We start from the raw sequence: 25,054 nt of genomic DNA, 5'->3' as shown, positions 1-25,054 counted from the left end.
AGTGAAATAAAGACTTTTTCAGACAATCAAAGCAGAATTTGTCACCAGCAAAGCTGCACTAAGAAAAGCAGGAGGAAAATGACCCAGAGAGAAGCCCAGATAAACAGGAAGGAATGAAGGCTGATGGAAGAGATAGATAAATATTGACTCCAAACAAACTTTGGAAGCTATGAAAAAGATAGACAGGTGGCATTGATTTGGCAGAACTGAGTAAGCTGAATTCCAAAGCAGCAGAAAACAGAACAACCCAGTATACACCTCAGAATTCCCAAAAGGTTCAGGCACAGGCCTCACTAGACATCTCTGGAACCAGAGCTGAATTAATGTAGATTTAAGGGATTTGGGGGCTGATCAAGGAAAAAGGTCAAAAAAGGCAGTAACCCACAATAAGCTTTGTCAGGTGATGCCCAGTTGCATAAGAGGGCAAGTCCCTTATAACATGATACTGTCCAGGGGCCCAAGGCCCGACAGCCACCATCCAGAAGGGAAGGAGAGCAAGGGCAGTCCCAGAGTAGAGGTAGAAGAGCATCAGAGAGGAGCTTATATGTCTAGGTGATGTCACTCAGCAGCACAGTGAGAACTCTCTGGGTCAGAGAGCTTGAGGAGAAGCAGCAGCTTGGGGCCGCTACCTCCAAGGCTTGATCTCATCAACAGCCAGTAGATGCTGAGGGAGGTCTTCCAAGGTATGCAAAACAAGGCTCTAAATGCCAAACAAAACAAAACAAAACTGCTTATTCATGCTATTCTTTAAAATGATTGGATATGTAAAACTTCCAAGTTTGGCGCCTGCAAGCTTTTGAGCTAACAGGTCTCAAACTGTTGTGAAGAAATAAACAACCTAAGGGCCAGTACACAAAAGAGAGTGAGACCACTGTTTGCCATTTATATAACAATTGGGAAGGAGGAACTAAAAATAAGGAAAAAGAATTGGGAAGGCCAATTGAAAACAGATCCCTAAATTCCCCTCCCCTTACCCTAGCAGAATTCTGCAGGTGTATTCCCTGTAAAGGTTAAAAGAAAAGGTCTGTGGTGTAGGGATGGACCAGCACTAGTCCACACACTGCAGCAGTGTGAGCCAAGAGAAGGTATGCTGAAGCCATGCAGCATCTTTTTAGATGAAACTGATGTAGGATGTGCTTCAACAAAAAAAAAGAGAGAGAGAGAGCAAAGCCAGAATGAGGAAGACCTAAGATCCAGAAAATGGGTAAATAGAATTCGAAAAATGACAGCAAAGGGAGATTCCAGGATGACAGCTATACAGCAGGCCTAGAGAGCCATCAACCCAAGATAAGCTAATGAGGTATCCAAAAAGAAAAAGGGAATAGGAAGATTACTTGTGGGACCTGAGTTTGTGTAAAACTGTATTGAGAGCTACAGAAAGGGGAGGTATTGAATGATTAAGCAAATGAAAAAGCAAGGCAAATATCAACTTGAGGAAAACAAAAGGTAAGTTAGGCAACAATCATAATTCACTACATGGCTCTGGCACGACTAATATTTGCATACACATGGTAATGTAAACCCAAATATTGACTTAACTAAACTTACAATACATCCACTCTGGAAGGTAAGAAAAAGAAGGCAGAAGGGACAGTGAGGTTAAAAAGCTAAATCCTCGCTGCCATAATAAGAAATCTAAAATGATGCCTAAAACTGATTAATCAAAGAGAGCAAGACCGTCATCCTATTCAGAAATGTGCAAATGTAGTAAGTGTTTAGGAAAAAAAAAACTAAGAATCAAAAGTAATTGTCTCTGGACAAGTTAGGGCAGAGAACTATTAGGTATTCCTGTTTGCTATTTGACTTTTTAAACTATGTCCTCATTTTATTAGAGGACATAAAAATTAATTTTAAAAAGAGGTAAACATGAATATTTTTCTATTTAGCAACATAAAATTGGAAATGCTCAAGCCACCTAAGTAACAGCAGCATCTGTTGAAAAAACAGCTGATCATTTTACATTTAAATTTTTTTAATTTAAAAGAGTTGAAACTTTCCTAAATTATACCAAAGCTCCCAAATTGCCCCATTTTTCATGGTACCATGGGGAAAAGTAAATCTGGCATTTCTGCCCACAAAGCACCAAAAGGATTAAGATCAGTTAATTTCTTCAATTACTATTTCATGAGCAATGGGCCCTAAGTACTGGACAGCAGCCAACATCATTCCAGATGCTGAAGATGGCATGGTGAAGCCCTGAAAAAGAAATCAAGAAGACACACCAGCTGAATGGCACTGAACAAGTGACTTCCCATCTAGGATAAGAACCCCATAGACCTATTAACTGCTCTCCTGCCTCTTGGTAAGTTGTTTAACAACCCTGTGACAGTTTCAGAGAGGCTGTCGGGGCTGAGTAAAAAGTCCCTGAATTATAGTGGGGAAAGAAATGTTTAATTCTTGGATTTGAAAAGAAGGGACAACAGGATAAACTCTAGGAGTTTGGAGGAGAAGGGTCAGCATTTGTACACTAAATAAGAGAAGAATAATAGAGAAAGATCCTTGGTGGCTGTTAAGGCCAAAGAACTCTGGATATCTGCAAATGTTGAAAGTTTTGGCACTCAGCTGTACAAGGGAAATCTCCCACCCCTACCAGCTCCCTGACAAAATCATCAGTAAGTTTTTTTAAGGTGCTTCAGAAAAGATGACCTTGTATGGGTAGACCAAGGTGGAGGGAAGGTGACAAAAACTCACAAAGGTTTTTTGACTGTCAAATTTGGATAAGACAGGGCAGTGCCAAAATAGCCCCGGAACTAGAGATTCCAGAGAACGGAGCACATAATCCGTGGGAATGAGAAGAAAGCATGGGGACTGCTTGGGACATCCTGACTAAGGTAACCAGGCAGGTCCCAGCCGATTACACCAGACCTCAAAGGGCAAGGGGGAGCCTTCATGGAATCTGAGACACATGGTCAAATGAATAATTTGAGGATAAATGAGTGTGTCTTAGAGTGTTTCCCACAGAATACTAGTTTCACAAGGAACACATGTAAAAAAAATTTCCATAGTCAATGAGGTCTGAAAACATGATACAGTATATCCCTTTCACAAAGAGTGACAGTGCACATCAGAATAACAAATGTTCTGGAAGTTACTTTTTTTTTAAGATATTATTTATTTGAGAAAGAGAACATGAGCCAGGGGAGGGGCAGAGGAAGGAAGCAGGCTCCCCACGGAGCAGGGAGTCCGACAAGGGGCTTGATCCCAGGACCCTGGGATCGTGACCTAAGCTAAAGGCAGATGCTTAACCAACTGAGCCACCCAAAAAACAAAACAAAAACAGAAAAAACAAACAAACAAACAAACAAACAAAACATTTCAACCGTGAATAACGAGGCCTTCTCCAAATGTGACCTTAGAATCTTTTTTTTTTAAATTCAAAATACATATTTAACATTTTGCATAAGCAATCCTTCCCTGCACTGTTATAGGAAATGCTGGCATGGGAAATTATAGTGGATTCAGAGAGAGATAAGGTAGGGTACCTTTTTCTCAAAATGGAAATAGCTTTTTCTGACTACATAAATAATACATACTCACACTGCTAAATTTAGAGACTATTAAAAATTATAGAGAAGATAGTAAAATTTACCCATACTTCCACATGCAGAGACAAACCAATGGCAATATTTGAGTGTATTTATATCTAGCTTTTTTCTATTAAGTTAATTTGATATTTTTTGTAAAAGCTAGGCTCACAGTACAGTGTTTCATTTAAAAATGTATTGTGGGGACGCGGGGATGGCGTTAGGCGTCCAACTCTTGATTTCAGCTCAGGTCGTGATCTCAGCATCATGAGACTGAGCCTCTCCTCGGGCTCCAGGCTCAGTGGGGAGTCTGCTTGACATTCTCTCTCTCTCCCTCTGCCCCTCTCTCTGCTCACTTGCGTGCTCTCTCTACCTCTCTCTCTAATTAAATAAATCTTTAAAAAAAATGTATTGTGGACATCTGTGGACACCAATCCTCCAATAATGGACACTTAGACTGTCTCATGATTTTCTCTGTAATGAAAAAGGATGAGGTTAATGTCATTGTTGACCCTCTTCTACGCTTTCTGGGCAGGCTCTACCCTCTCAGGTAAAGGGAATGAGAGAGGCTGCAGGCTGCCTGCACCATTTGTAACCCAAGATAGCACTGATAGCAGTGAGAAGAAGCAAGGACAGTGGCTCTGTGAACTCTGGGTTTCTTTACTCTGGTCTTAACTGTCAGGCAGAAATAACAGGCAGAACCCCAACCCCAGGCTTTCTCAAGCTCACAGTCTCAATACATGTCCTTTTACTTATAACTCAAGCCTTTCTGAAAGTAGTGCTCTGGAAAAATTCCTACCACATCCCTCCCAGTACTTCCCTCACTGGTGGTCACCAAAACATCAAGTCTTTATCATGTCTGTGTCTACAAGTATCGTGATCTTGTCAACCAAGTCATGTTCCACTAATTCTTACTGACTTAGTACATTCTATTTCTGTCATCAAAACCCATAAGACATTGTGTCTCCAAACATCTTTGATGATGATTATAGTTTATTAAGAGTTTTAAAGCCTCTTTACTCTGTGTACAGTTATTTTTGTATTACATTCTTTTTGATCGTATATTGATAGCCCTACTCTCCTTTCTTTGGCCCTTGCCAGATATCTCTTTGCCTTGGGTCTTTTATTTTAAGCACATTTTTTGGTTAATAGCATCTACCAAATTTCTGCTTTTTGTTTATATATATAGATATATATATATACATACACATATATACATATAAAACATATGTATATAACATATATATGTGTGTGCATTACATACAGAAGTAGAAAAGAATTATGCAACCAGGATTAAACATGGGGGCTTTGACTTATCATTGTGTGTTCAAATAAGTGATGAGGGAAGGCCAAAGAAACCCGTAGGCATGTGGGTTTCCAAAAGAGATGGCGGATGGACTCTTATATCTCAGCAGTGCTTTCTTTTTGTTCTTTAACCCTATGTGATTTATTTGTTTATATTTAAAGCAAACTAGAAATTTCTGTTGTTTAATTATAAGTATCTACATGTCTTTATAAACACTATGTGCACTGTTGTTGTCCTTATGTTTCTATTCTCAAAGCTTTCCAGGCCTAAATCATTACCCTGCTGCTACTTTCAAATAAATGTGAGTGAATGACTTCCCCTACTCCACAGTTCATAAGAATCCAATAGTGTGTGTGTGTGTGTGTGTGTGTGTGTGTGTGTGTCTGTGTGTGTGATATGGGGAAACAGAAAGGCAAACCGCCTGAGTCTCTATTCCCAGACTGTCCAACTTGGGATGTGGCCAGTCTATTCATTTTCTATGGCTGAGGTAACCAATTACTACAAACTTAGTAGTTTAAAACACATAAACCTATTATCTTACATTCCTGGAGGTCTGAAGTCCAAAATGGGTTGGTAGAGCTTCATTCCTTCTAGCTCCAAAAGGAGAATCTTCTCTCTTGCCTCTTCCAGCTTCTAGAGACTACCGAAATTCCTTGGTTTGTAGTCCAGCACTACTCTGAGCTTTGCTCCCATCCTCACACCTCCTTCTCTGACTCCCCGTCCCCCCCTTTCCTTTCTGAGGACCCCTGTGATGACACTGGGTCCTCCCAGATAATCTAGGAAAATCTCCCCACTTCAAAATCCTTAATCACATCTGCAAAGTCCCTTTTGCCAGATAAAGTAACACATTTACATGTTCGGGGGGATTAGGACATGGACATCTTGGAGGCAGAAGCATTATTCTATCTACACACCCAGGAATCTGCACTTTTAACCAGAAACAACAGAATACACATTGAGAATACCAAACTACAGGTCATCGCATGGTCACTGGAATTTGGACATTCTCTAAGTCCTCTTTACTTTAAAAGTACAACGACTGACACAGAGATGAACAAATTGATCAAAATATAAATAGAACACTCCAAAATATAAATAGAACACAAAATATAAATAGAACACTCCCCATTTATTAAGATAAAATATTGTGACATGTACTCAACCTACTTATTATAATTATTAATTTTTAAATGGGATATCAAATGAGACAACAGACATGTTTAAGAGTCAGTAGAGTAAAATAACAATCAAACCAAAACCTTGGGGGTGCCTGGGTGGCTCAGCTGGTTAAGCATCCAACTCTTGATTTCGGCCCAGGTCATGATCTCAGGGTCATGAGATTGAGCCCCACATGGGGCTCTGCACTCAGCATGGAGCCTGCTTAAGATTCTCTCTCTCCTTCCCTGCCCCCGCTCATGTGAGCACACCCTCTCTCAAAACAAAAAACAAAAAAACACAACAACAACAACAAACAAACAAACAAAAAAAAACCCACCACCACCACCAACAAAAAAAACCCTCACCAACAAAAACCTGGGATGTAATGTTTGTGGAATCACTAGAAGTGATTCTAGTGATTTCCACAACTAAATCAAGAAGAGCCCCTGTGGTTAGCCTTATAAATTCCTTATCAGTTCTTTCACACTAAGCTTTTGGACAGCTAGACTCTCATACACTAAAAAAGGTACACTATCATTTTTTAAAGCTTCACTTTTCTAATTTTTCTCTAGCTATTTTACCAAAAGAAAAAAAATAGTTTCTGAATTGTTTAAATAATTATGAAACAGAATTTAAAATGACCAGTGTTCTTAGTACATGCCCACCCATATTTCCAAATGTGTCACTATTTATATTATAAATAGCACCCAGAATTGACAGATTTCATAATGTGGGAGTTTCCTGAGCTGTCATTCACCAGCTGATATAAAAGTTAGTATAATGAAAATGTCAAGAAATAGCGTCACATTTAGAAACCATGAAACACAAAAATGGAGCTATCAGTCATCCCTAATGCTTGCCAAATAAAAAGTTTTAAATATAGTCATGGGTCACCAGAATTATAAGCAACAACTTTCACTGCACAGAGATGTACCAGGATTATTAAAAGAATCTAAGACTGGTCAGGTAGGTGACCACGTTGGCTCACACTGAACTTGCTCTTAATGGAGGCACCTAGATTGTTTTCACATTAACTGCCAAAATAATGGTCTTCTCTTATACTGACACTGTTAATATTTACTTGGTTGGATTTGGATACCCCATGTTCAAGCTGAGATTTTATGTTTATGTGTATACTCTAAATCACATTTAACCCATTAAAAATATCACCTTCTTTGTTGGTTTCAGGCCTTCCTCCTCTCTGTCCTGATTCTGACAAGATCAAGTGGGAGTGACAAATCAGATGGTGGTTGAAACCTACAGATAGCAATGATCTGAAACTGGATTTCCCATGGTTCTCAGAGAAGTAACCAGGTAATCAGCTTTAGAATGCCAACATGACTAAGCAATACCCAATCCCAGCCAGACTGAGGACACCTCCATGATTAGAGGTGACAGGGGAAGGAAGAGATCAGTTAAAGTAGCTAAAATGACAGGTCACCCTAACCAAACAGGCTGCTTTCATCATCCATGCCTGACATAAGGCCATGAACACTTACCTGCCCAATAGGAGCTGGACACAGACTTTCTAATCTTATTTAACCTGTACTTTCTCTGACTCACAGAAGCTGGTGTCACAGACCACAACCACCATGGATACACTGTCTCTAAGGAAAAATCAATTCTGAGGAAAAGGACTAGGAAACACAGAAGTACAGACTTCTGCTGACCACTCTACCCAAGCCCCAAGCCTGCTCAGGAGTTGGCAAGGAGTCCATGGAAATTCACAGAGATGGATGTGGCACCCCAGGCCACGGTGGGAGCAGACACAGGTCAAGGCCAGGCAACACTGCTCCTGATGTTCCTAGATCCAAGTGACGATGAGGCAAAACCAACAGCAATGTGAAATTAAACTTACAGATGATTTCATCAACACAGAAGTAAGGAGAGGCATTGAGTTTTTTCTCTTTCAGAGGGTAAGTTAGAGATAATGGCTGCCTCTCCCCATTGATAGAAGGCTCTTCCCATAGCTGGCCCCATCCATCATGCAGATCTCAGTTCAAATGTCACCTGCTCAGAGAGAGGCCTTCACTGAGTTCCCCCATCCAAAACAGAGCCCTGACCCCTATCTGTTGCATTGCAGTTTTATTTCTTTTTCAACACATATCTCCATATGAAATAGTTTACTTATTTATTGCGTGTCCCCCTGCTCCAAAATGTAAGCTCACCAGGCAAAGGCCTGGTCCATCCTACCCAATACTGTACCTCCAGCTCCTAGCATGGGACTTGGCACACAGCAGGAACTCAAATAACTATGGATGGATGGATGGATGGATGGATGGATGGTGGATGGCTGGATGACTAGATGAATGGGCAGATGGAAGAGGGAGGGAGAGAGGGAGAGAAGGAAGGGAGTGAAAGAGGAAGAAGCAAGGATAGAAGGATCACCTTCTCACAAAGCCGGATCTAATCTAGCTTTAATTTTCCTAGAGACCACCACCTTCTTCAAAATAGCCAAGGACACCATTCTGAATCTTGGGTGAACTGACAAAACGACAGAAGAAAAAACAAAATGGATAGTATCTGATGAAACTGACCTAGACATCATCAGGGTTGCCCCATTCTTGGTCTTACTGACACTGTGCTATGACCTCCTACCCTCCCCAATGACCTTCCACTAATCTTTTTGCTTGTTAGCCAAAATTGGCTTCTGCTGCTTGCCCCAAGTACCCTCCACCTCAGAAGTGTAAATTATAGCTAAGGGTTCCTGATGTATACCATATACCAAAACTGTTCTTCGCGCTTCATGTGCATCTCTATGTCCACCTACTCCACTTGTTTTACACTCGCAAGGATCTAAAGAGGGAGGTACTGTTAAGATCTGATATTCTAAAGAAGAAAAACAGGTCTGAGTGGCCAGGAAACCCACGTGAGGCCACACTGGTGGTAATGGGAGAGCTAGGCTGTGAACCCAGGCCATCCAGCTCTAGCACCTATGTTCTAGACCAGTTGACCCTTGAACAACAAAGGTTTGAACTGCACGGGCCCACTTACATGTAGACTTTTTCCATAACTACAGAATGGATTATGATTTTCTTAATAACATTTTCTTTTCTCCAGCTGACTTGACGGTAAGAATGCAGTATATAATACACATAACATAGAAAATATGTGTTAACAGACTCTTTATGTTATGGGTAAAGCTTCCAGTCAACAGCAGGCTACTAGTAGTTAAGATTTGTTAAATAGTTAATTTGCAAACATTATACATGGATTTTCAGCAGCGGGGTCGGTCCCCCTAACCACCATGTGGTTCAAAGGTCACCTCTACTTCTTCCCACTGTGCCCCTCTGGCCCCTGCAGGTATGGTTTTATTGTGATGAACCAGTGTTCCATTCATAAAGAATTCCACACTACTTACCTTTTTTATGAATCTAAATGTTTATGAAACAGGTCTCGGGGTGGGGGGGGTCCATCTATATGTCATTCTGAATGTTTTACAACGGCTACACGATGCTTGGGATCCTTCTCCTGACAATATCATTTTAGAACCTGCCCCCAGAGAGATCTTACAGGCATGCTTTCAACAAAAATAGAACCTACGAAGTAAAATTTATCTTGTGGAAGCCTCTCCCCAAATTTATATAATATATATAACCATTTCTGTTAAGGTTATTTTTAGACCCAAGCGGTGGTAAACTCATTAGCCTGATTGTAATCTTATAATCCCTGGCATCTCCAGGCACAGAACATATAGAGCACAGCCTGGGGAAAATCAGTAAATAAATTAAAAAGTCAAATAAATCTTATAAGCCTATTTTCCCACAAAAAAAAATTTTTTAATTGCAATTTTTATGAGGACAAGGGGTGGGAGGTGGTAGCAACGAGATCGATCCATTCTCCTCTCACTCCAGGTCTAAAAATCCTCATTTTCTATTCTTCAAATTAATGAAACGAACACAAGACCACTCTGATTAGGAAGTCTGAAAATAATGGAAGTGCCGACACATTTGCATTTTCTTTCAATGTGAACAGGCTATTTTGATAGTTAGAAAAACCATGACAAATTGCAGAAGATTTCATCCTTTGTTGCTCTAAAATGGCTCTCTGGCCATAATATGCCATATCATTGCAAAACGCACTTACCTTCAAATGAAGAGGCAAAGTGGACGTGTTAAATATGAAATTAGTGACATGTTTTCTCAACGCATCTGCTCTAATTCTAAATTAAATGACTTTCATAAGCTCAAGGTAACTCCGGCACATTCTTGTTTATAACCTCAATTGGAATGTTTTGCAATTAGAATAAAACCTGCCTCCTGGCAGGCCTCAGTTCTCCCCACCGGTCCCCTCATGCACTTGGCCCCGCCACCCCAGTCCTCTGCCTGTCCCATAAACACCAAGCATACCAGAGGTCCTGCATGTTTTTGTTTTGCATTTTGGTTTGCTTATCTGTCCTGCCTAGAATGCTCTTCACTGCTCTGGTCTCCGCTCAAATCTCACCTCCTCCAGGCAGTCCTCCCTGAAGAACTGCTCCAGTGTCATTACCTTTGCAAATGCACTACATTACATTATCTTCCTCACACCTTTATGAGCTGTCTCCAGTTGGACCCTCTCCCTGATACTGTAAAATCCACTGGAGCCGGGACTCTGTGTCCCCAGCACACATAGCACGCCTCCAGGGACAGCTAATGACCAAGACTGTGGGGGTCACACACAGGATGGCACCCCTGAAAATGGACTGGAAACAGCACACCAGCTCACACCTACAGGGGCCCAGTGGGCCCTGCTCCATCCTGGCTTCGCCATCAGCCCCTGACTCCCAGTTGCAAACTCAGACCCTGGGACCCACACTGCTGGGAGAAGCCCTCGCTATCTGATCCACAGGCCTAAAATCAGGCCAATGGACTGCTGGTCCAGCCCTGACCTCTGGCCTCCTGCATCACACCTGCCCCAGCCCAACCCTCCCAGGGTAACCCAGGTGTATTCACCTGTCCTCTACCTGTTCACTGCACTCCCAGGCAGGCTTCCATCATTATGTGGGAACATCTATCCTTCACTGACTGATGCTCCTCATGCACAGAGATCACGTCTTATTTATGACTGAATCCCCAGCATCAGCGAAGCTCAGTCACACCCACAACTCCCCATGCCTGGTCCTCTCATAACCTGAGGTGCCCACATGGCCCTCTGGGATGCTTCTTCCTCAGGGTCCTGGCACTCTGTGCCCGGGAACCATTAGAACCACCCCCAGCACCAGTGTCTGTGATCGCATTCCCCCCCTCACATCATTTGGGCAGGTGTCTAGCCCAGGATGGTATGTTCCAACCTACCCCAGTGAGCTGGGCCTTTGGGTTGCATTTTTATTACAGTGACTAACCAGAATCTGGTCATGAAATTAAAAGCCATGCTCTGCCTCGAAAGGATCACAGATGCCTCCTTCCTTTCTGATTCGCCTTTCTTTTTTGAACTAATGGTCAAAAATCTCCTTGGCCCTTAGAAATCCTAAACTCCAATGGCGATTTATCTACATTTTTTTTTCTTAAGGCTGCTGATATGAATTCACATATCCACAAGAGAAAGGCCAATTTATTTAACAGTATAAATCTTACTTCCCATCACATAACATAGTTAAAAACGCATTCTTTGGGGTGCCTGGGTGGCTCAGATGGTTAAGCGTCTGCCTTCGGCTCAGGTCATGATCCCAGGTCCTGGGATCAAGCCCCGCATCGGGCTCCTGGCTCAGCAGGGAGCCTGCTTCTCCCTCTCCCTCTGCCTCTCCCCCTGCTCATGCTCTCTCTCTCTGTATCTCTGTGTCTCAAATGAATAATAAAAAAAAAAACAAAAAACGCATTCTTTTGAATCAAGATAAAATGATTCCCAGAGAGTTCCTTTTCTTCCAGTTTGGCTCTGGATGAACTCAAGAAGGAATTCCCCCCATCACAGGCCTCAGAAGCTGGCCCCACAGCCCATCCTGGCAGCTGGTAGAGGGTCCCAGGAGGGAAGCCTGCAACAGTGCCCTTGTCTTCCACTGACTATCTCTCAGCAGGAGACCTCAAAGACCCCAAAGGAAGTTTTTAACAGACAAATCTGAGGACCCCTACACAGAAAAAGCTATAGCTACCTTTTGACCCTAAGGCCCCTATATCCTTCTTACCTAAACTGAACCACCCTCACCTTTGCATAAAGCATACATAGGCCATCCATTTACCTAATGACTGAGAGCCACCAACCTGTCACTCTAGCCCCACACCTGCCTTATATGTCATCACAAGACTGATTACGACCAGGCTTTATATTGCAGATTTATTTGTCTGTCTACTCTGTCTCTGCTAGAGCCTGGGAGCTTTGTACATCTGTACCTAGAAACAGATGACCAATAAAATTTGCTGAATGAGCTAATGATCATATGTTTGCTGTAGCTCTGGCATATGTCTTGATTTTCAGGCATTCAAGAATTCCCTGCAATCTTTCAAAGAGGTCATTTGGGCTTCCATGATGGCAGAAACCAGAAATCCACGAGTGAAGATCTAGGTACTTCACTGTTTCCACCTTGGAGGAGACCGGTGATATCAGATAGGTCTGGTATTCATGAAGGCTTTTATTTTTTTTAATTTTTTAAAAAGATCTTATTTATTTATTTGACAGAGAGATAGAGAGCACAAGTAGGCAGAGCGGCAGGCAGAGGGAGAGGGAGAAGCAGGATCTCACTGAGCAGGAGCCCGACACAGGGCTCGATCCCAGGACCCTGGGATCATGACCTGAGCCGAAGGCAGCTGCTTAACCGACTGAGCCACCCAGGCGCCCCTCACGAAGGCTTTTTAAAAGATGTGTTGCCCTGGTGCAGAGGTCCCCACAGTGTGTTGTCTCCTTGGCCTTCCAAAGCAAGAGTCATGTAAGCAGCTTTATGATTACTGGATATTTGTGTGATTAAACCCACATTCGTGCCTTTCACCCATATCCCGTCACCGGTGTCTCACACTCATCCACAGCTGTACAACGGGATGTACGTAAGATTTGAAGTCCCTGAAAGGATCGTGTGCTACAAATTACAGAATACCCAAATGCACGCAAGATACATCCATATATTGCCAAGCAAAGACCTAAAGAGAAAAAAGAGTCTGGCTCCAGCAGCTTCAGCCGGAAGCATAGTGACCATACTTCTGCAGGAAGGAAACATTACAACTCATCCCATGATGGTCAAGCCGAGGTCTGAGGACATCCCACTGGTGGCAAAGCAAGGCCTTACATGTAAGAAACGACGTCTCACATGGTGAAAAAGGCTTGTGCTGCCAATGGACATTTCAAAGTAGAATTCTGGTAAAAGAATCAGCAAGAGAGCACAGCAGACACAAGCCAAGAGTTATGGGACCCCAACACTGCGTTTCTCAAATGGGGGCTTGTGGCTTCCGGGGAACCTCAGCTGGGAGCAAGCTTGAGAAACTGCTCTCAACTCGGTGATGCTTATTTCCTGCAGCCATTTCGTTGTGGCCTGTGTCAAAGGGAACTGAACGGCCTGGTTGTACGCTTCCCAATTTTCTCCCTCTTCCAGCCACTCTCCCATAGTCCCCCACTTACTCTGCCTGACTTGACAAACAGGTGTTTACTTGCAGGGATTTCCTGCATTTTCCTTTCTGGGGAGTCTGCCTTTGTTTGGCATTTGCATTTTGCTTGTTTATTTGTTCATCTTAATGTATACTTATCAGCAATTCCATTCCTAAGTATGCACCCTCGATAAATGGGAACATATTTGCAGAAAAACATATACACTGAAGTATATAGTAGCAATTCCATTCATAGTCGCCCAAAAGAAGCTTGGAAACAACCCAAATGTCCTGCAATGCATGAGTGGACAAACTGTGGTACATTCCTAGAAAGGAATACTACTCAGCAATGAAAAGAAAGGAACTATTTATGCAATAACAATTTGGATATATCTCTAAGGCGTTAATTATGCTGAGCAAAAGAACCCAATCTCAACAGGTTACATGCTGTATGATTCCATTCACATGACTATCAGTAAAAGACAAAATTATAGTGATGGAAAGCTGATCAGTGGTTGCCAGCAGTTAAGGGTGAGGGTGGGGGTACATTTGTCTATAAAGGGCTAGCTCCAGGGAGTTTTCTGGACATGATAGAACAATTCTGTATTCTGAAACATATAAAATGTACATGTGTTAAAATTCACAGAACTGTGCCCCCAAAGAGGCCATTTTACTGTACAGTAATTTAAAAAATAAAAGTAACTTAAAAATCAAAGATTTTTCCCTTCTTCAGGAAAGAAAAAAGGATCTCTGAATACAACCTTTTAAAAAAAAGAGTCCATGGAATCTAATTAAGCAAGGAGACATAATTCCATTAGCATTTATGTTAATAAGCCAGCAAAACCGTGAACTCAGAGATCTCTAGCTTCTCAAATTGTTCCAAGGTGGAAATGGACTTTCCAATCTGCAAAGAGAAAGAAATAATGCCAATTTCAGAGGAGGAAAGCCCCCAGCTCCTCAACGAGTTGTAGATGAAGCTAGACCCAGATTTGGGTACACGTACTTGGTACTCCCTGGAACAAGCAAATATTTTACCAAGATAATGCATCCTGGATGGGGCTTGGGACAAGTTTTCAGTACTGCTTGTTTAACTTTTAACATTCATTAATATTACCTCTCTCTTATTAGATGATAAAAATGACCCAAGTCCTCAAAGCATCTTTGTGGTGTCGTTTTGGAAACTGTCCTTTGGTTCTGGTCAAGCTGCCTTATGGGGGGAAAAAAAAGGAAAAGCAGACATAAAAATAGGAGCAGACTATAAAAATAAGGCTCTTAGCTTCTTTCAAAATCATGTTGCCAAAAGAAAATACAAAAATGTAAATGTCACTACAAAAATGCTGTGTCCCAGTTTGCCTGGCACTTCCTGGATTTTAGCACCGGAAGTCCTATATCCTGGGAACCTCTTCAGTTCTGTTTGGCCAGCCTAATTATACCCAACATGACAGCACAGCATATGTGTCTATTGGGAGAACCATAAAACCCTTGGCTATTGACAAGGCAAGCAACGTACTAGAGAGGCCAGTGGTGACAGAGCTAGATATGGGATCTGGGCTAGGAAGAACCCTTGTGCCCATGGATGATGTCATTCACAGGGTGAGAGCCCATGAAACTCCCACCAATCAATCCAGCAAGAGTTCAGATACCGCAAATTTTGCCATTTGTCATTTTCTGTTCATGCACAGGAATTACATTGTAAAACACCTAACATTCACCTAGAGAGAAAAATGTACTTGATTCTTTTGCAACATACTCAAATTATCTTTCATATGTCAGCAATATTCCACAGGTCTTATCAAAGCACATCTACATGTGCAAAGAGCCGTGGATTTTATTCCTGAGCAAGTGCCTATAATACAGCCACCAGGGGACACGACTTTGGGTCAACAGTTTTTAAACTTTAAGACAACTTTTATTCCCCGAAGAAATTCCTAAAGCAACAGACAAAAGTAGTGCTTTGTCATCAGAGATTTATCTTAAAATTTCAAATTTAAAATATTTATCACAGATTTAGTCAAAAGCACATGAAAGTTGGAAATTGGTATTACACAGGACAGCTGAAGTCACAACACTGCCTATGAAGATGATTTACTTCTAAATTCAATCTCGGTTGCTCACTATAGAGAAAATTTTGAAAACAGATGAGTTTGATTTTACAATTTTTATAGACTCTTAAATGAATCCAGAGGCTTCAAGCAAAATACAAGGGAATGAATGATTTCAATGTTCAATCATTAAAATGAACCAAGGCCTGGCGTACCCACCAGTTTAAATATTAATTACTCAGTAGAAAGTATTTTTCATATATATCTATAACATTATGGGATTTCCAACAATGTTATATTTTAAAACATGCTATTTTGGTACATATCGAATCTTTAGACAAAATTTCAATTAAATTTACTTTGTTCTTTCCAAGGACTCATAAGGCCCAAAAGAAGGAAACTCACAGGAACTGGGGCCAGGCAAACAAAAATGTCACTAAAACCTTGCTGTAGGGGCGCCTGGGTGGCTCAGTCCCTTAAGCGTCTGCCTTCGGCTCAGGTCATGATCCCAGGGTCCTGGGATCGAGCCCCGCATCGGGCTCCCTCCCTGTTCCGCAGGGAGCCTGCTTCTCCCTCTCCCTCTGCCTGCCGCTCCCTCGGCTTATGCTCTCTCTCTCTGTCAAATAAATAAATAAAATCTTTAAAAAAAATAAAAATAAAAAATAAAACCTTGCTGTAATCTTAACTTGTCTTTTATACTCGACCTCTGCTAACCAACCAAACCTGAAGCCGAGGATCCCTGGTTTATCATAACTGCAACTTCTCAGCATCTCTGATCCATGCAAAAGACCAATGGAAAATCAGCTGATTAAAAAGAATTAGTGGTTCTTTCCAGCACATAATGATTTCTCAAAACCTAAAATCTGTGGTAGACTATACAGCTTTCTTTATTGAGTACATGAGCCAAAAGGTCTATAAAGAAGAAAAAAAAACATAACTGTAATGTTTTTGCAACTAACTGAAGAATATAAAAATTAAGTAAATGTTTAAATTACTAACTTAAGCTGATTATCTGGATTCTAAAAGGAGATTCATATCCAGTTCTAAGTACAAAAATAAATAAATGCGACAGGATGAACCTAAAAACTGAGTCTTCTGTATCAAGTGGCCTGCTTAAAAAGTAACGGAACAATTTATATAATATTCCAACTCTAATTTCTATTATTATTCACAATTCTGAAACTAGATTTCGAGTTTGGATAATTAATAAAATCACCCCTTCCACTCACTCTTGATTATAATTCATCAGGGTCATGTTTGTACTTCGCTTGCCAATTGTAATCATTTATTTGAACCAGTGTCTCTGTGGTTCATCAGCTCTTCATTAGTGCCTGTAGGTTGGATAAAATGTGCTTGAATTTCCAAAGTAAATGCAAATCGCATTGGTATTTGCAGCAAAGATGTGAATTCCTAGAATACTTTCAAGTAAGACAGTTCCCCTGAAGAGCTGGCTCTTTAGTGGAAAAAAAAAAGCAATGCTTCTCCCCCCCGCCGCCGCTGAATGCAGAGAACTCATGCTCCCCTCCAGGCCTGAACATCCATCCTAAAAGCCCTTCAGTGGCCACAATATCAGGCTTGTTTTAGACCTGACCTCAACAAGTAGGAAAATGTGTTGTTAACTTAAGTAGGAACAAGGAGTAAAAGTCCGAAGGGTTCAATACAAATTTTAAAAGCCGAAGAACCACCTAGCCAGCAAATTAAAAATATAATTGCCAGAGCCCGGTCCTGGAGAGCCAAATTTCCCAGCCCTGGGAGCAGAGCTGGGCACTGGGATCAGCACGGCCTTGAACGCAACAGGCCTGGATCCAAATCCTGGTTCTGGCCCTGGGCAGCTGCATACACATGCACATCATAAGCTAAATTTGGTGTTTCCGTCTTTAAAAGAAGATGGTCAGCCCAGTCCTTCAGAGGGCCGTGGAGATTACAGATATAATGAAGAGGAAGTGCCTCACACAGTCCCTGGCACAAAAAAGGCCCCCGCCATGGCTACTCTTTCAAAGATCAGAGGGCCAATTTCCCTAGCAAAACAAAGTGGAATCGGAGGACTGAACTGCATGCCATGAGACAGAAGAACAGGTCAGACAGCACCGTGAGGAGGTAACAGGTCACACCCAGAATGTGGGACATTCTACAGGACAACGGACCTCTTCAATAAGTCATTATTAAAATAAAACCCGGGGGATTTTACTCGATTAAAAGGGATTTAATGGAGCCAGAGAAAAAAGTTACAATAAGCACGGGGGAGGGGACTGAAGCAGACACTGAACCCAGCGGTGCTGGGTTAGAGTTGGAAATACCAATACACACTCATGGTTAGCTTCAGTGAAAGAGAGATAAACCCAGAAATGCAGGTATGTGTGTATCCCTGGGTTTGTGTACATACAGACCACCCTCATTACTCACAGCTTCCGTATTTGCAAATTCATCTACTCACTAAAATGTATGGGTAACCCCGGAATCAATGCTCCTGGTGCTTTTACAGTCATTTGCAAACATGCGCATGTGCAGAATGGCCAATAATTTGAGGCACATGTTCCTGAGGTTTCCAGCTGAAATCAAACAAGGCGACCCTCTATCTTCTTGTTTCAACTCTCATACTATAAACAAATATAGTTTTAATGGTCTATTTAGTGCCACGTTTTTCATACAAGTCAGCCTATAATATCATATAATGCTGTATAATAGGCTTTTTATCATTGCATGTGAGATAACCACATAAGTAGGTTGAGATATATATATACACATATATACACATATATACATACACACACATATATATACCCATATACACATATACACCCACATGTGTGTATATATACATATACATACACACATATACATATATATACATGCATATACATATACACACATATACATATACATACACACATATACATACATATACACGCATATACATATACACACATATACATATACATACACACACACATATATACACATATACACATATACACCCACATGTGTGTATATATACATATACATACACACATATACATATATATACACGCATATACATATACACACATATACATATACATACACACACATATATATACTCATATACACATATACACCCACATGTGTGTATATACATATACATACACACATATACATATATATACACGCATATACATATACACACATATACATATACATATACACACATATATATACTCATATACACATATACACCCACATGTGTGTATATATACATACACACATATACATATATATACACGCATATACATATACACACATATACATATACATACACACACATATATATACTCATATACACATATACACCCACATGTGTGTATATATACATATACATACACACATATACATATACATACACGCATATACATATACACACATATACATACACACACATATATATACTCATATACACATATACACCCACATGTGTGTATATATACATATACATACACACATATACATATACATACACACACATATATATACTCATATACACATATACACCCACATGTGTGTATATATACATATACATACACACATATACATATATATACACGTATATACATATACACACATATATATGTACACACATATATATAACACCTTTTCCCACCTCAGCTCAGAAATTAACTTCCAAGGTCCTGTTTGATGTCATATATTACTAACCCTGAAGTCAGGAGATTTCCAGAGAATTTTTACCTTGCAGGCAGTTTAGGTTTTGTGACTATGACATCTTTTAAACATCATCATTCTCATTTCTGTGAGTGGGTCTCAATCCCCACAATGTACCGTAACACTACGGGATTGTTTGATGCCACAATTTTTTTTCCTGCGGTAAAATGTACATACAGTGAAATTCGTAGGCTGTAAATGCGCAGTTCTGTGAGTTTTGACAAATACATACACCTTATCTAGCATCCCAATCAAGATATGGAATATTTCCACCACCCCAAAAAGCTCTCCTGTACCCCCTTCAGCTGTCCCCACCTCCACAGGCAACCACTATTACTAGAATTTCCATCATCCATTGATGAGTTTTGCTTGTTTTTGAACTTCCTATAAATGGAATCATAAAACACTAGAGTCCTTAAAAAAGTGATTTCGGAACAAACCCCACCCCCCCCGAGTCAAGTAATTATTACAGCAGTGACCTAATTTCCTTTTCTTTTTTTAATGCCTAGTGCCAGCTCATGTGTATGTCACTTTGCATAGAACACCATATGTAAAGAAAACATTTTTATTCTGCCTATAATAGAACAGTATGCATTAATTATAAAATTTTCTGCAGTAACCTTGAGTTAACATCACATTTACAAAATTACAACCTCCACTCATTTCCAACATTAACATATGGGAAATGTTCACCCCCAAGTTTCCAAGTCTTACTGGAGAAAAACAGGGACACTGATGTTGCCAGAAGTATCCAGTTTTCAACTTTAGCTCAGCTGCCATATTGTGAGCCCCTGTGCCCCAGCCATAGGGTTCAGCCATGCTGACTGCCTTGCCTCATACTACGGGGGCCTGGATGACAAGCAGCTCTCCCTGCCACCTCTCCCCACCCTCCTCTGCCTCAGAACCACTAATACTCTCTCTCTTCTCTCTCCCAAATCCCACACCCCTCTCCCTCCAGGCTCTGCTCCATGGGTCGTGCCTTTAGTCTCTACACCTGAGTCCTTCCACCACCATCAGCAAACATCCCCTGTCTCCTCATCCTAAAAGTGAACCTTCCCTTTGTTCATCAAAAAATTAAACATAGAATTACCCTGTGACCCCACAATTCCACTCCTAGGTATAGACCCAAAAGAACTGAAAGCACAGACTTGAACAAATATTTCTACATCCATTCACAATAGCCAAAAGGTGGAAGCAACCCAAGTGTCCACTGACGAATGAATGGGTAAACAAAATGTGGTCCATACATACAATGGAATATTAATCAGCCTTAAAATGGAAGGAAATCCTGACACCTGCTACAACACAGATGAACCTTGAGGACATTTTCTAAGTAAAATATGCCAATCATAAAAGGACAAATACTGTATGATTCCATTTATATGAGGTCCTCAGACCTGTCAAATTCACAGCCACAGACAGAATGGTACTTGCCAGGTGCTGCAGGGAGGGGGAATGAAGAGTTAGTGTTTAATGTGTGCAAAGTTTCAGTTTGGGAAGATGGAAAAAGTTCCATCCATGGATGGATGGTGGTGGCCTACATACTAAAGTGCCTCATAACCACACACACCCCCAACAGCCTAATCAATGGGCCATTTGTAAGTACATTCCAACCCACTCCTTTAAGGGCTAACTTGCTTCAAGCTTATGCCCTCCTTGCTTGCTGACCTAAGTTTATAGCAGAACTAATCTACTTCCCTTGAGATCCTGCAGACTGCTGGCCTTGAGGAGCAAAGGACCAGACTTTCTGGAAGATAAAGCTGGACTGCCCTCGAAAAGAGCCACCACCGACCATGGTGTCCTCAGTAAGAGCCGCCTGGGAGCCTTGATTCCTGGTACAGGGGGAGGAGTCCGGACTGCCTTGCTCAGACGCACCTTGCTACGCTACAGGGAGGGGTATCCTTCCCTGAGAGACACCTGGGAGCCTTGGGAATTGGCATAGCAGAGCAATCTGGAAGCCCTGCAAGGACAAACGATTAACTAACTGCCGAGCACCAGCTTCTCCTGCACTTAGTCCCCATCACCATTTCCTGCATCTTCCCCTTTAAAAACCTCCTGCATCGCCTGGAAGGGGAAAGATGGTCTTTGGGACCTTAATCCTCCATCTTCCCAGGCTGCCTGCTTCCTGAATAAAGCAACCTTGCCTTTCCCAATGCTTGTCTCTTGAGTATTGGCTTTGGAGCAGCAAGCAGCCGAACCCCAGTTCTGAATGGGTCCTTTTTCTGGTAACACATCCTCAGAAATCGATAGGATTGGATGCTGCTAACCAAGTTGTACAGGTATAAGCCCGCTGCTGCCCTAGATCTTACCCGTATTCACCGAGGGACAGGTGTATGTGGGGATGGCTGGGGGGATGTGGATCTGACTCTATATTATAAATAATGCTGGGCATGCATTTATGTCCACATATGCATGAATCCTCCATTTGTATAGTTCCATTTATTGAACATTTACTATTCCTGCCAGGCACCATGCGGGTGTTCACATATATCATTTCATATAACTAACTCAAATTATCCTATGTTGCTTCCTGACCCTCCACTAGCACTTCCGATGACTCCTACTTGGTTTCTTTTCTGGCACTCTCATATGGTGAATTCTTTGGGATTCTGTCCCTTGTTCTGTGAGCAGGTGAGCTGGTGCATTCTGGTGGCGCACCACCCGGTTCCACGGCAATGGCTCTGAGTCTTCTCCAGACCAGGCCTCTCTGGTGAGCTCGACACTCACACCATGTGCTCACCCAACATCTGCATCTGGACACCCCAACAGCCTCTCAAACTCAAAGCCCCATCTTCTCAGATCCGCTCCAATATCCATGTTCCTTGTTTTAGAAACCTCTACTGTCTCGTGGTTGCTCATTTGACTCAGTTGTGAATGACTCCAAAATCTTAGCAGTTTAAAACAATAACACTTTATTTCCCATCCATCTGATCAGTCCATAGGTAACCTGCTGCGGCTAGGGTCATGCTATCTCCCAGAACCAGGCTGATGGAGTAGCCACTCCTGCAATGTGGCTAATCGTGAAGCAAAGGGCAAAAGAGGGTGAGCCAGGTGCTCTCCTGCAATGTGGCTAATCGTGAAGCAAAGGGCAAAAGAGGGTGAGCCAGGTGCTCCTTCCAGCACCTGGCTCACAAGGCTTCCACTCAGAAATGATGTACATTCCTCCTCGGAGAGCCAGCCCACCCTCGCCCTCCTGGGGAGGCATCCTCAACTCCTCCAGGCATGAGGTGCTCCACATCGTGCCCACAGTAAAGCCTTCTTGCTTACCTGTGGAAAGACCTCACTGGTGTTGTATAAAGACAAGGCCACCACCAGGAGTCTCTCAATCTGATCATGTTGGCCTCAAATTCCATTCATTCATGCATATTTATTGAGACTCAACCAAGCAGAGTTCCAGGTGCTTGGAACACATGAATGGAAATGACAAAACTCCCTGTCCGTATAGAGCTTACATTTGAGCAAGAAGAGACAAAGCAATAAATGTAATAAACTATAAGGTATGTTAGAAGGTAACAGATGCTACAGGAAAAGAGAATAAAACAGAGGACGGTAAGAGGGATTGGAACACCTGTGGCATGAGGGTGGCCGGGCAGTATTAACAGGTGGTCAGGGTACAGCTCCACAAGGAGGTACCAGATGAGCAAAGACTTGGAGGCATGGAGGCAAAGTCAGGTGGGTGGTGTTAAAAAGAAAACTGCAGGCCCCGAACGGAGTCACTTGTGTTAAGGCCCCACATCAACAAACCAAGACTTACTACCTAATGGCAGTTTCAACCCCCTCCCCCAGGTATGTAACCTTTAACCAGTCAACATGGAGTTTCCTGGTCAGCATTAAGAAATTTACTGGTAGACCCCTTCCGTTCCCCTTAGGAGGACGACCTGGGCTAAAGCAATGGATTCTTTGCTAATAATTTCCTTTTCTCCACTCCTTGTCCACCTTTAAAAAAGCTTTCCTTTTCTGCAGCTCAATGGAGTTCCTTTCTATTTGCTAGATGGATGCTGCCTAATTCATGAATTGTTTAAGGAAGTCAATTCAATCTTCAAATTTACTCACTTGAATTTTGTTGTTTAACAGATTGGTGGCAGTAATGGAATCCAAAGTAAACTTCTGGTGGCATATGGGGACAAGAAACACAGGTGTGTACCCTGTGAACCCTCTCAAGTCACTTTCTTGACATTTCCGTGGGCTATAGGTAAGTTCCTTTCAATTCTGACCTCTGCTCTCTTTGCATTGAATTCCCAGTCTAACTGGCTTTGCAAAGTTCCCTATTTTGAGTGGAAAACCCCAATCCTTTCCTGAGTCCCCAGACTACATATGGAGAGCTTTGGTAGTTACTGGCCAGAGTCGGACTGGGTCTGACTTGAACATGAGACTGGTACCAGAATCAGACTGGGTCTGGGATCGGACTATCCCAATTTAAGCTGGCCTGGGTCGAGGGCAAAGCCTCAGGTGAACAAAATTTTATTTTAAACAAAGGTCAGTGCTAATGGGAATTTCGAAAGTTTGAAAAAAAAAAAAAGGCCATAAACACGGTGGGCATGGGTCAAGCATTTAAAAGTTGTTAGCTCACCACCTCAAGACTCCCGTGATAAAATAACTTGGTCACAGAACGGGTTAGATAGACACTGGGTCACCAACCAACCTCAAGAAAATTTCCTTGTAACAAGGCATACTATAAAACATCCCACAATTCCCAGACCCATGGCATCTACCTCTTGGATGTTAGCTTGGTTCTGAGAAACCCAAAGGCCTAGTAGCTAAAAGAAATGGGATCCTCTAAATCCAAAGGGTTGAGCACACCACATTCCAGCACACCTGCTTGTTTTATGTCTAAAAACTGCAGTCCTAAAAGCTACAGATACGTAACAAAGATAGCAGAATCTTACTAAGCTTGTTCTGTGTCCCAAAGAACTTGACTTGGCAACCATCAGTTTGGGGGCCACAAAGTAAGGCCAGATGGAAGTGTGAGTTGCACCCCATGTGCAGCTAGATGTGGGTTAAACTCCATTTGTGGCTAGGGTCCTACCAAACTGCAGCCAGCCCCCAGGGGAATCACCACCTAGAATTACAATGGTCATTATGAGGAATGTTCCAATTCGATAAGGCTATTTAAGAAGTTCACTTAAAAGCAAAGGCCTCCAAATTCCAAATATAGCTTCATTGGAAGTCTTGTTGCAAAAAGCCGATAAAAACTTAAAAAGACACAAGAGGTACCGAAGACAAAAACTATAAAAATGACATAATTCTGACTGCTTTCCTATGTCCTCCTTCATTTGAATGTTCATTCTAGTTATTCTCTATCAGACAAGCCTTTCCGTGACTGACAACAAAGTCTAATGACCTTACAGAAACCTCCATATCGACCTTCAAGGAAGAGCCCCCTATGTGTCCCTCCCAGAGTTGACAAGACTCTGAGGGATTTTCTTTTCTTTCTTTTTTTTTTTTTTTTTTAAGATTTTATTTATTTATTTGAGAGGGAGAACGAAGGAGTGCAGGGAGGGCCAGAGGGAGACGCAGACTCCCTGCAGAACTGGGAGCCCCACACGGGACTCGATCCCAGGACTCCAGGATCATGACCTGAGCCGAAGGCAGACGTTTAACCGACTGAGCCAACCAAGCGCCCTTTGAGGGATTTTCTGATAAACTGCTACCTTATTCCCTTCAACAGACAAGGGAAAACTAAAAGAAAAAAAAAATTTAATTCCAACCTAGGTGGGTAGATAGGTCAGTTCTTTAACATCCAGGCTACAACCCAATTCTTTGAAAAATTAAAAGCAACTTTCCTTATCTTACAAAATCTTTACAAAACTAGAAATGCAGCTTTAGAGGCAATTCAAAATTCACCTA

General features: G+C 41.8%; 1 protein-coding gene across 9 annotated transcripts in view; it reads right to left on the bottom strand.

The window, feature by feature from the left end:
- Positions 1–25,054, bottom strand: part of ENTREP2 (endosomal transmembrane epsin interactor 2) — a 473,415-nt gene that overhangs the window by 307,078 nt on the left and 141,283 nt on the right. For 3 of the 9 annotated variants that reach the window (XM_078078975.1, XM_078078976.1, XM_078078974.1), the window contains exon 2: positions 14,587–14,679. The exons of the other annotated variants lie outside the window; for them this stretch is intronic. The gene's annotated coding sequence lies outside the window, so the exon portion shown is untranslated. The remainder of the gene's footprint in view (positions 1–14,586; positions 14,680–25,054) is intronic. 9 annotated transcript variants of the gene reach the window in all.

Source organism: Halichoerus grypus, chromosome 8, assembly GCF_964656455.1.
Source record: "Halichoerus grypus chromosome 8, mHalGry1.hap1.1, whole genome shotgun sequence".
Lineage (NCBI taxonomy): Eukaryota > Metazoa > Chordata > Mammalia > Carnivora > Phocidae > Halichoerus > Halichoerus grypus.
This window is presented reverse-complemented; position numbering and strand designations above follow the sequence as displayed.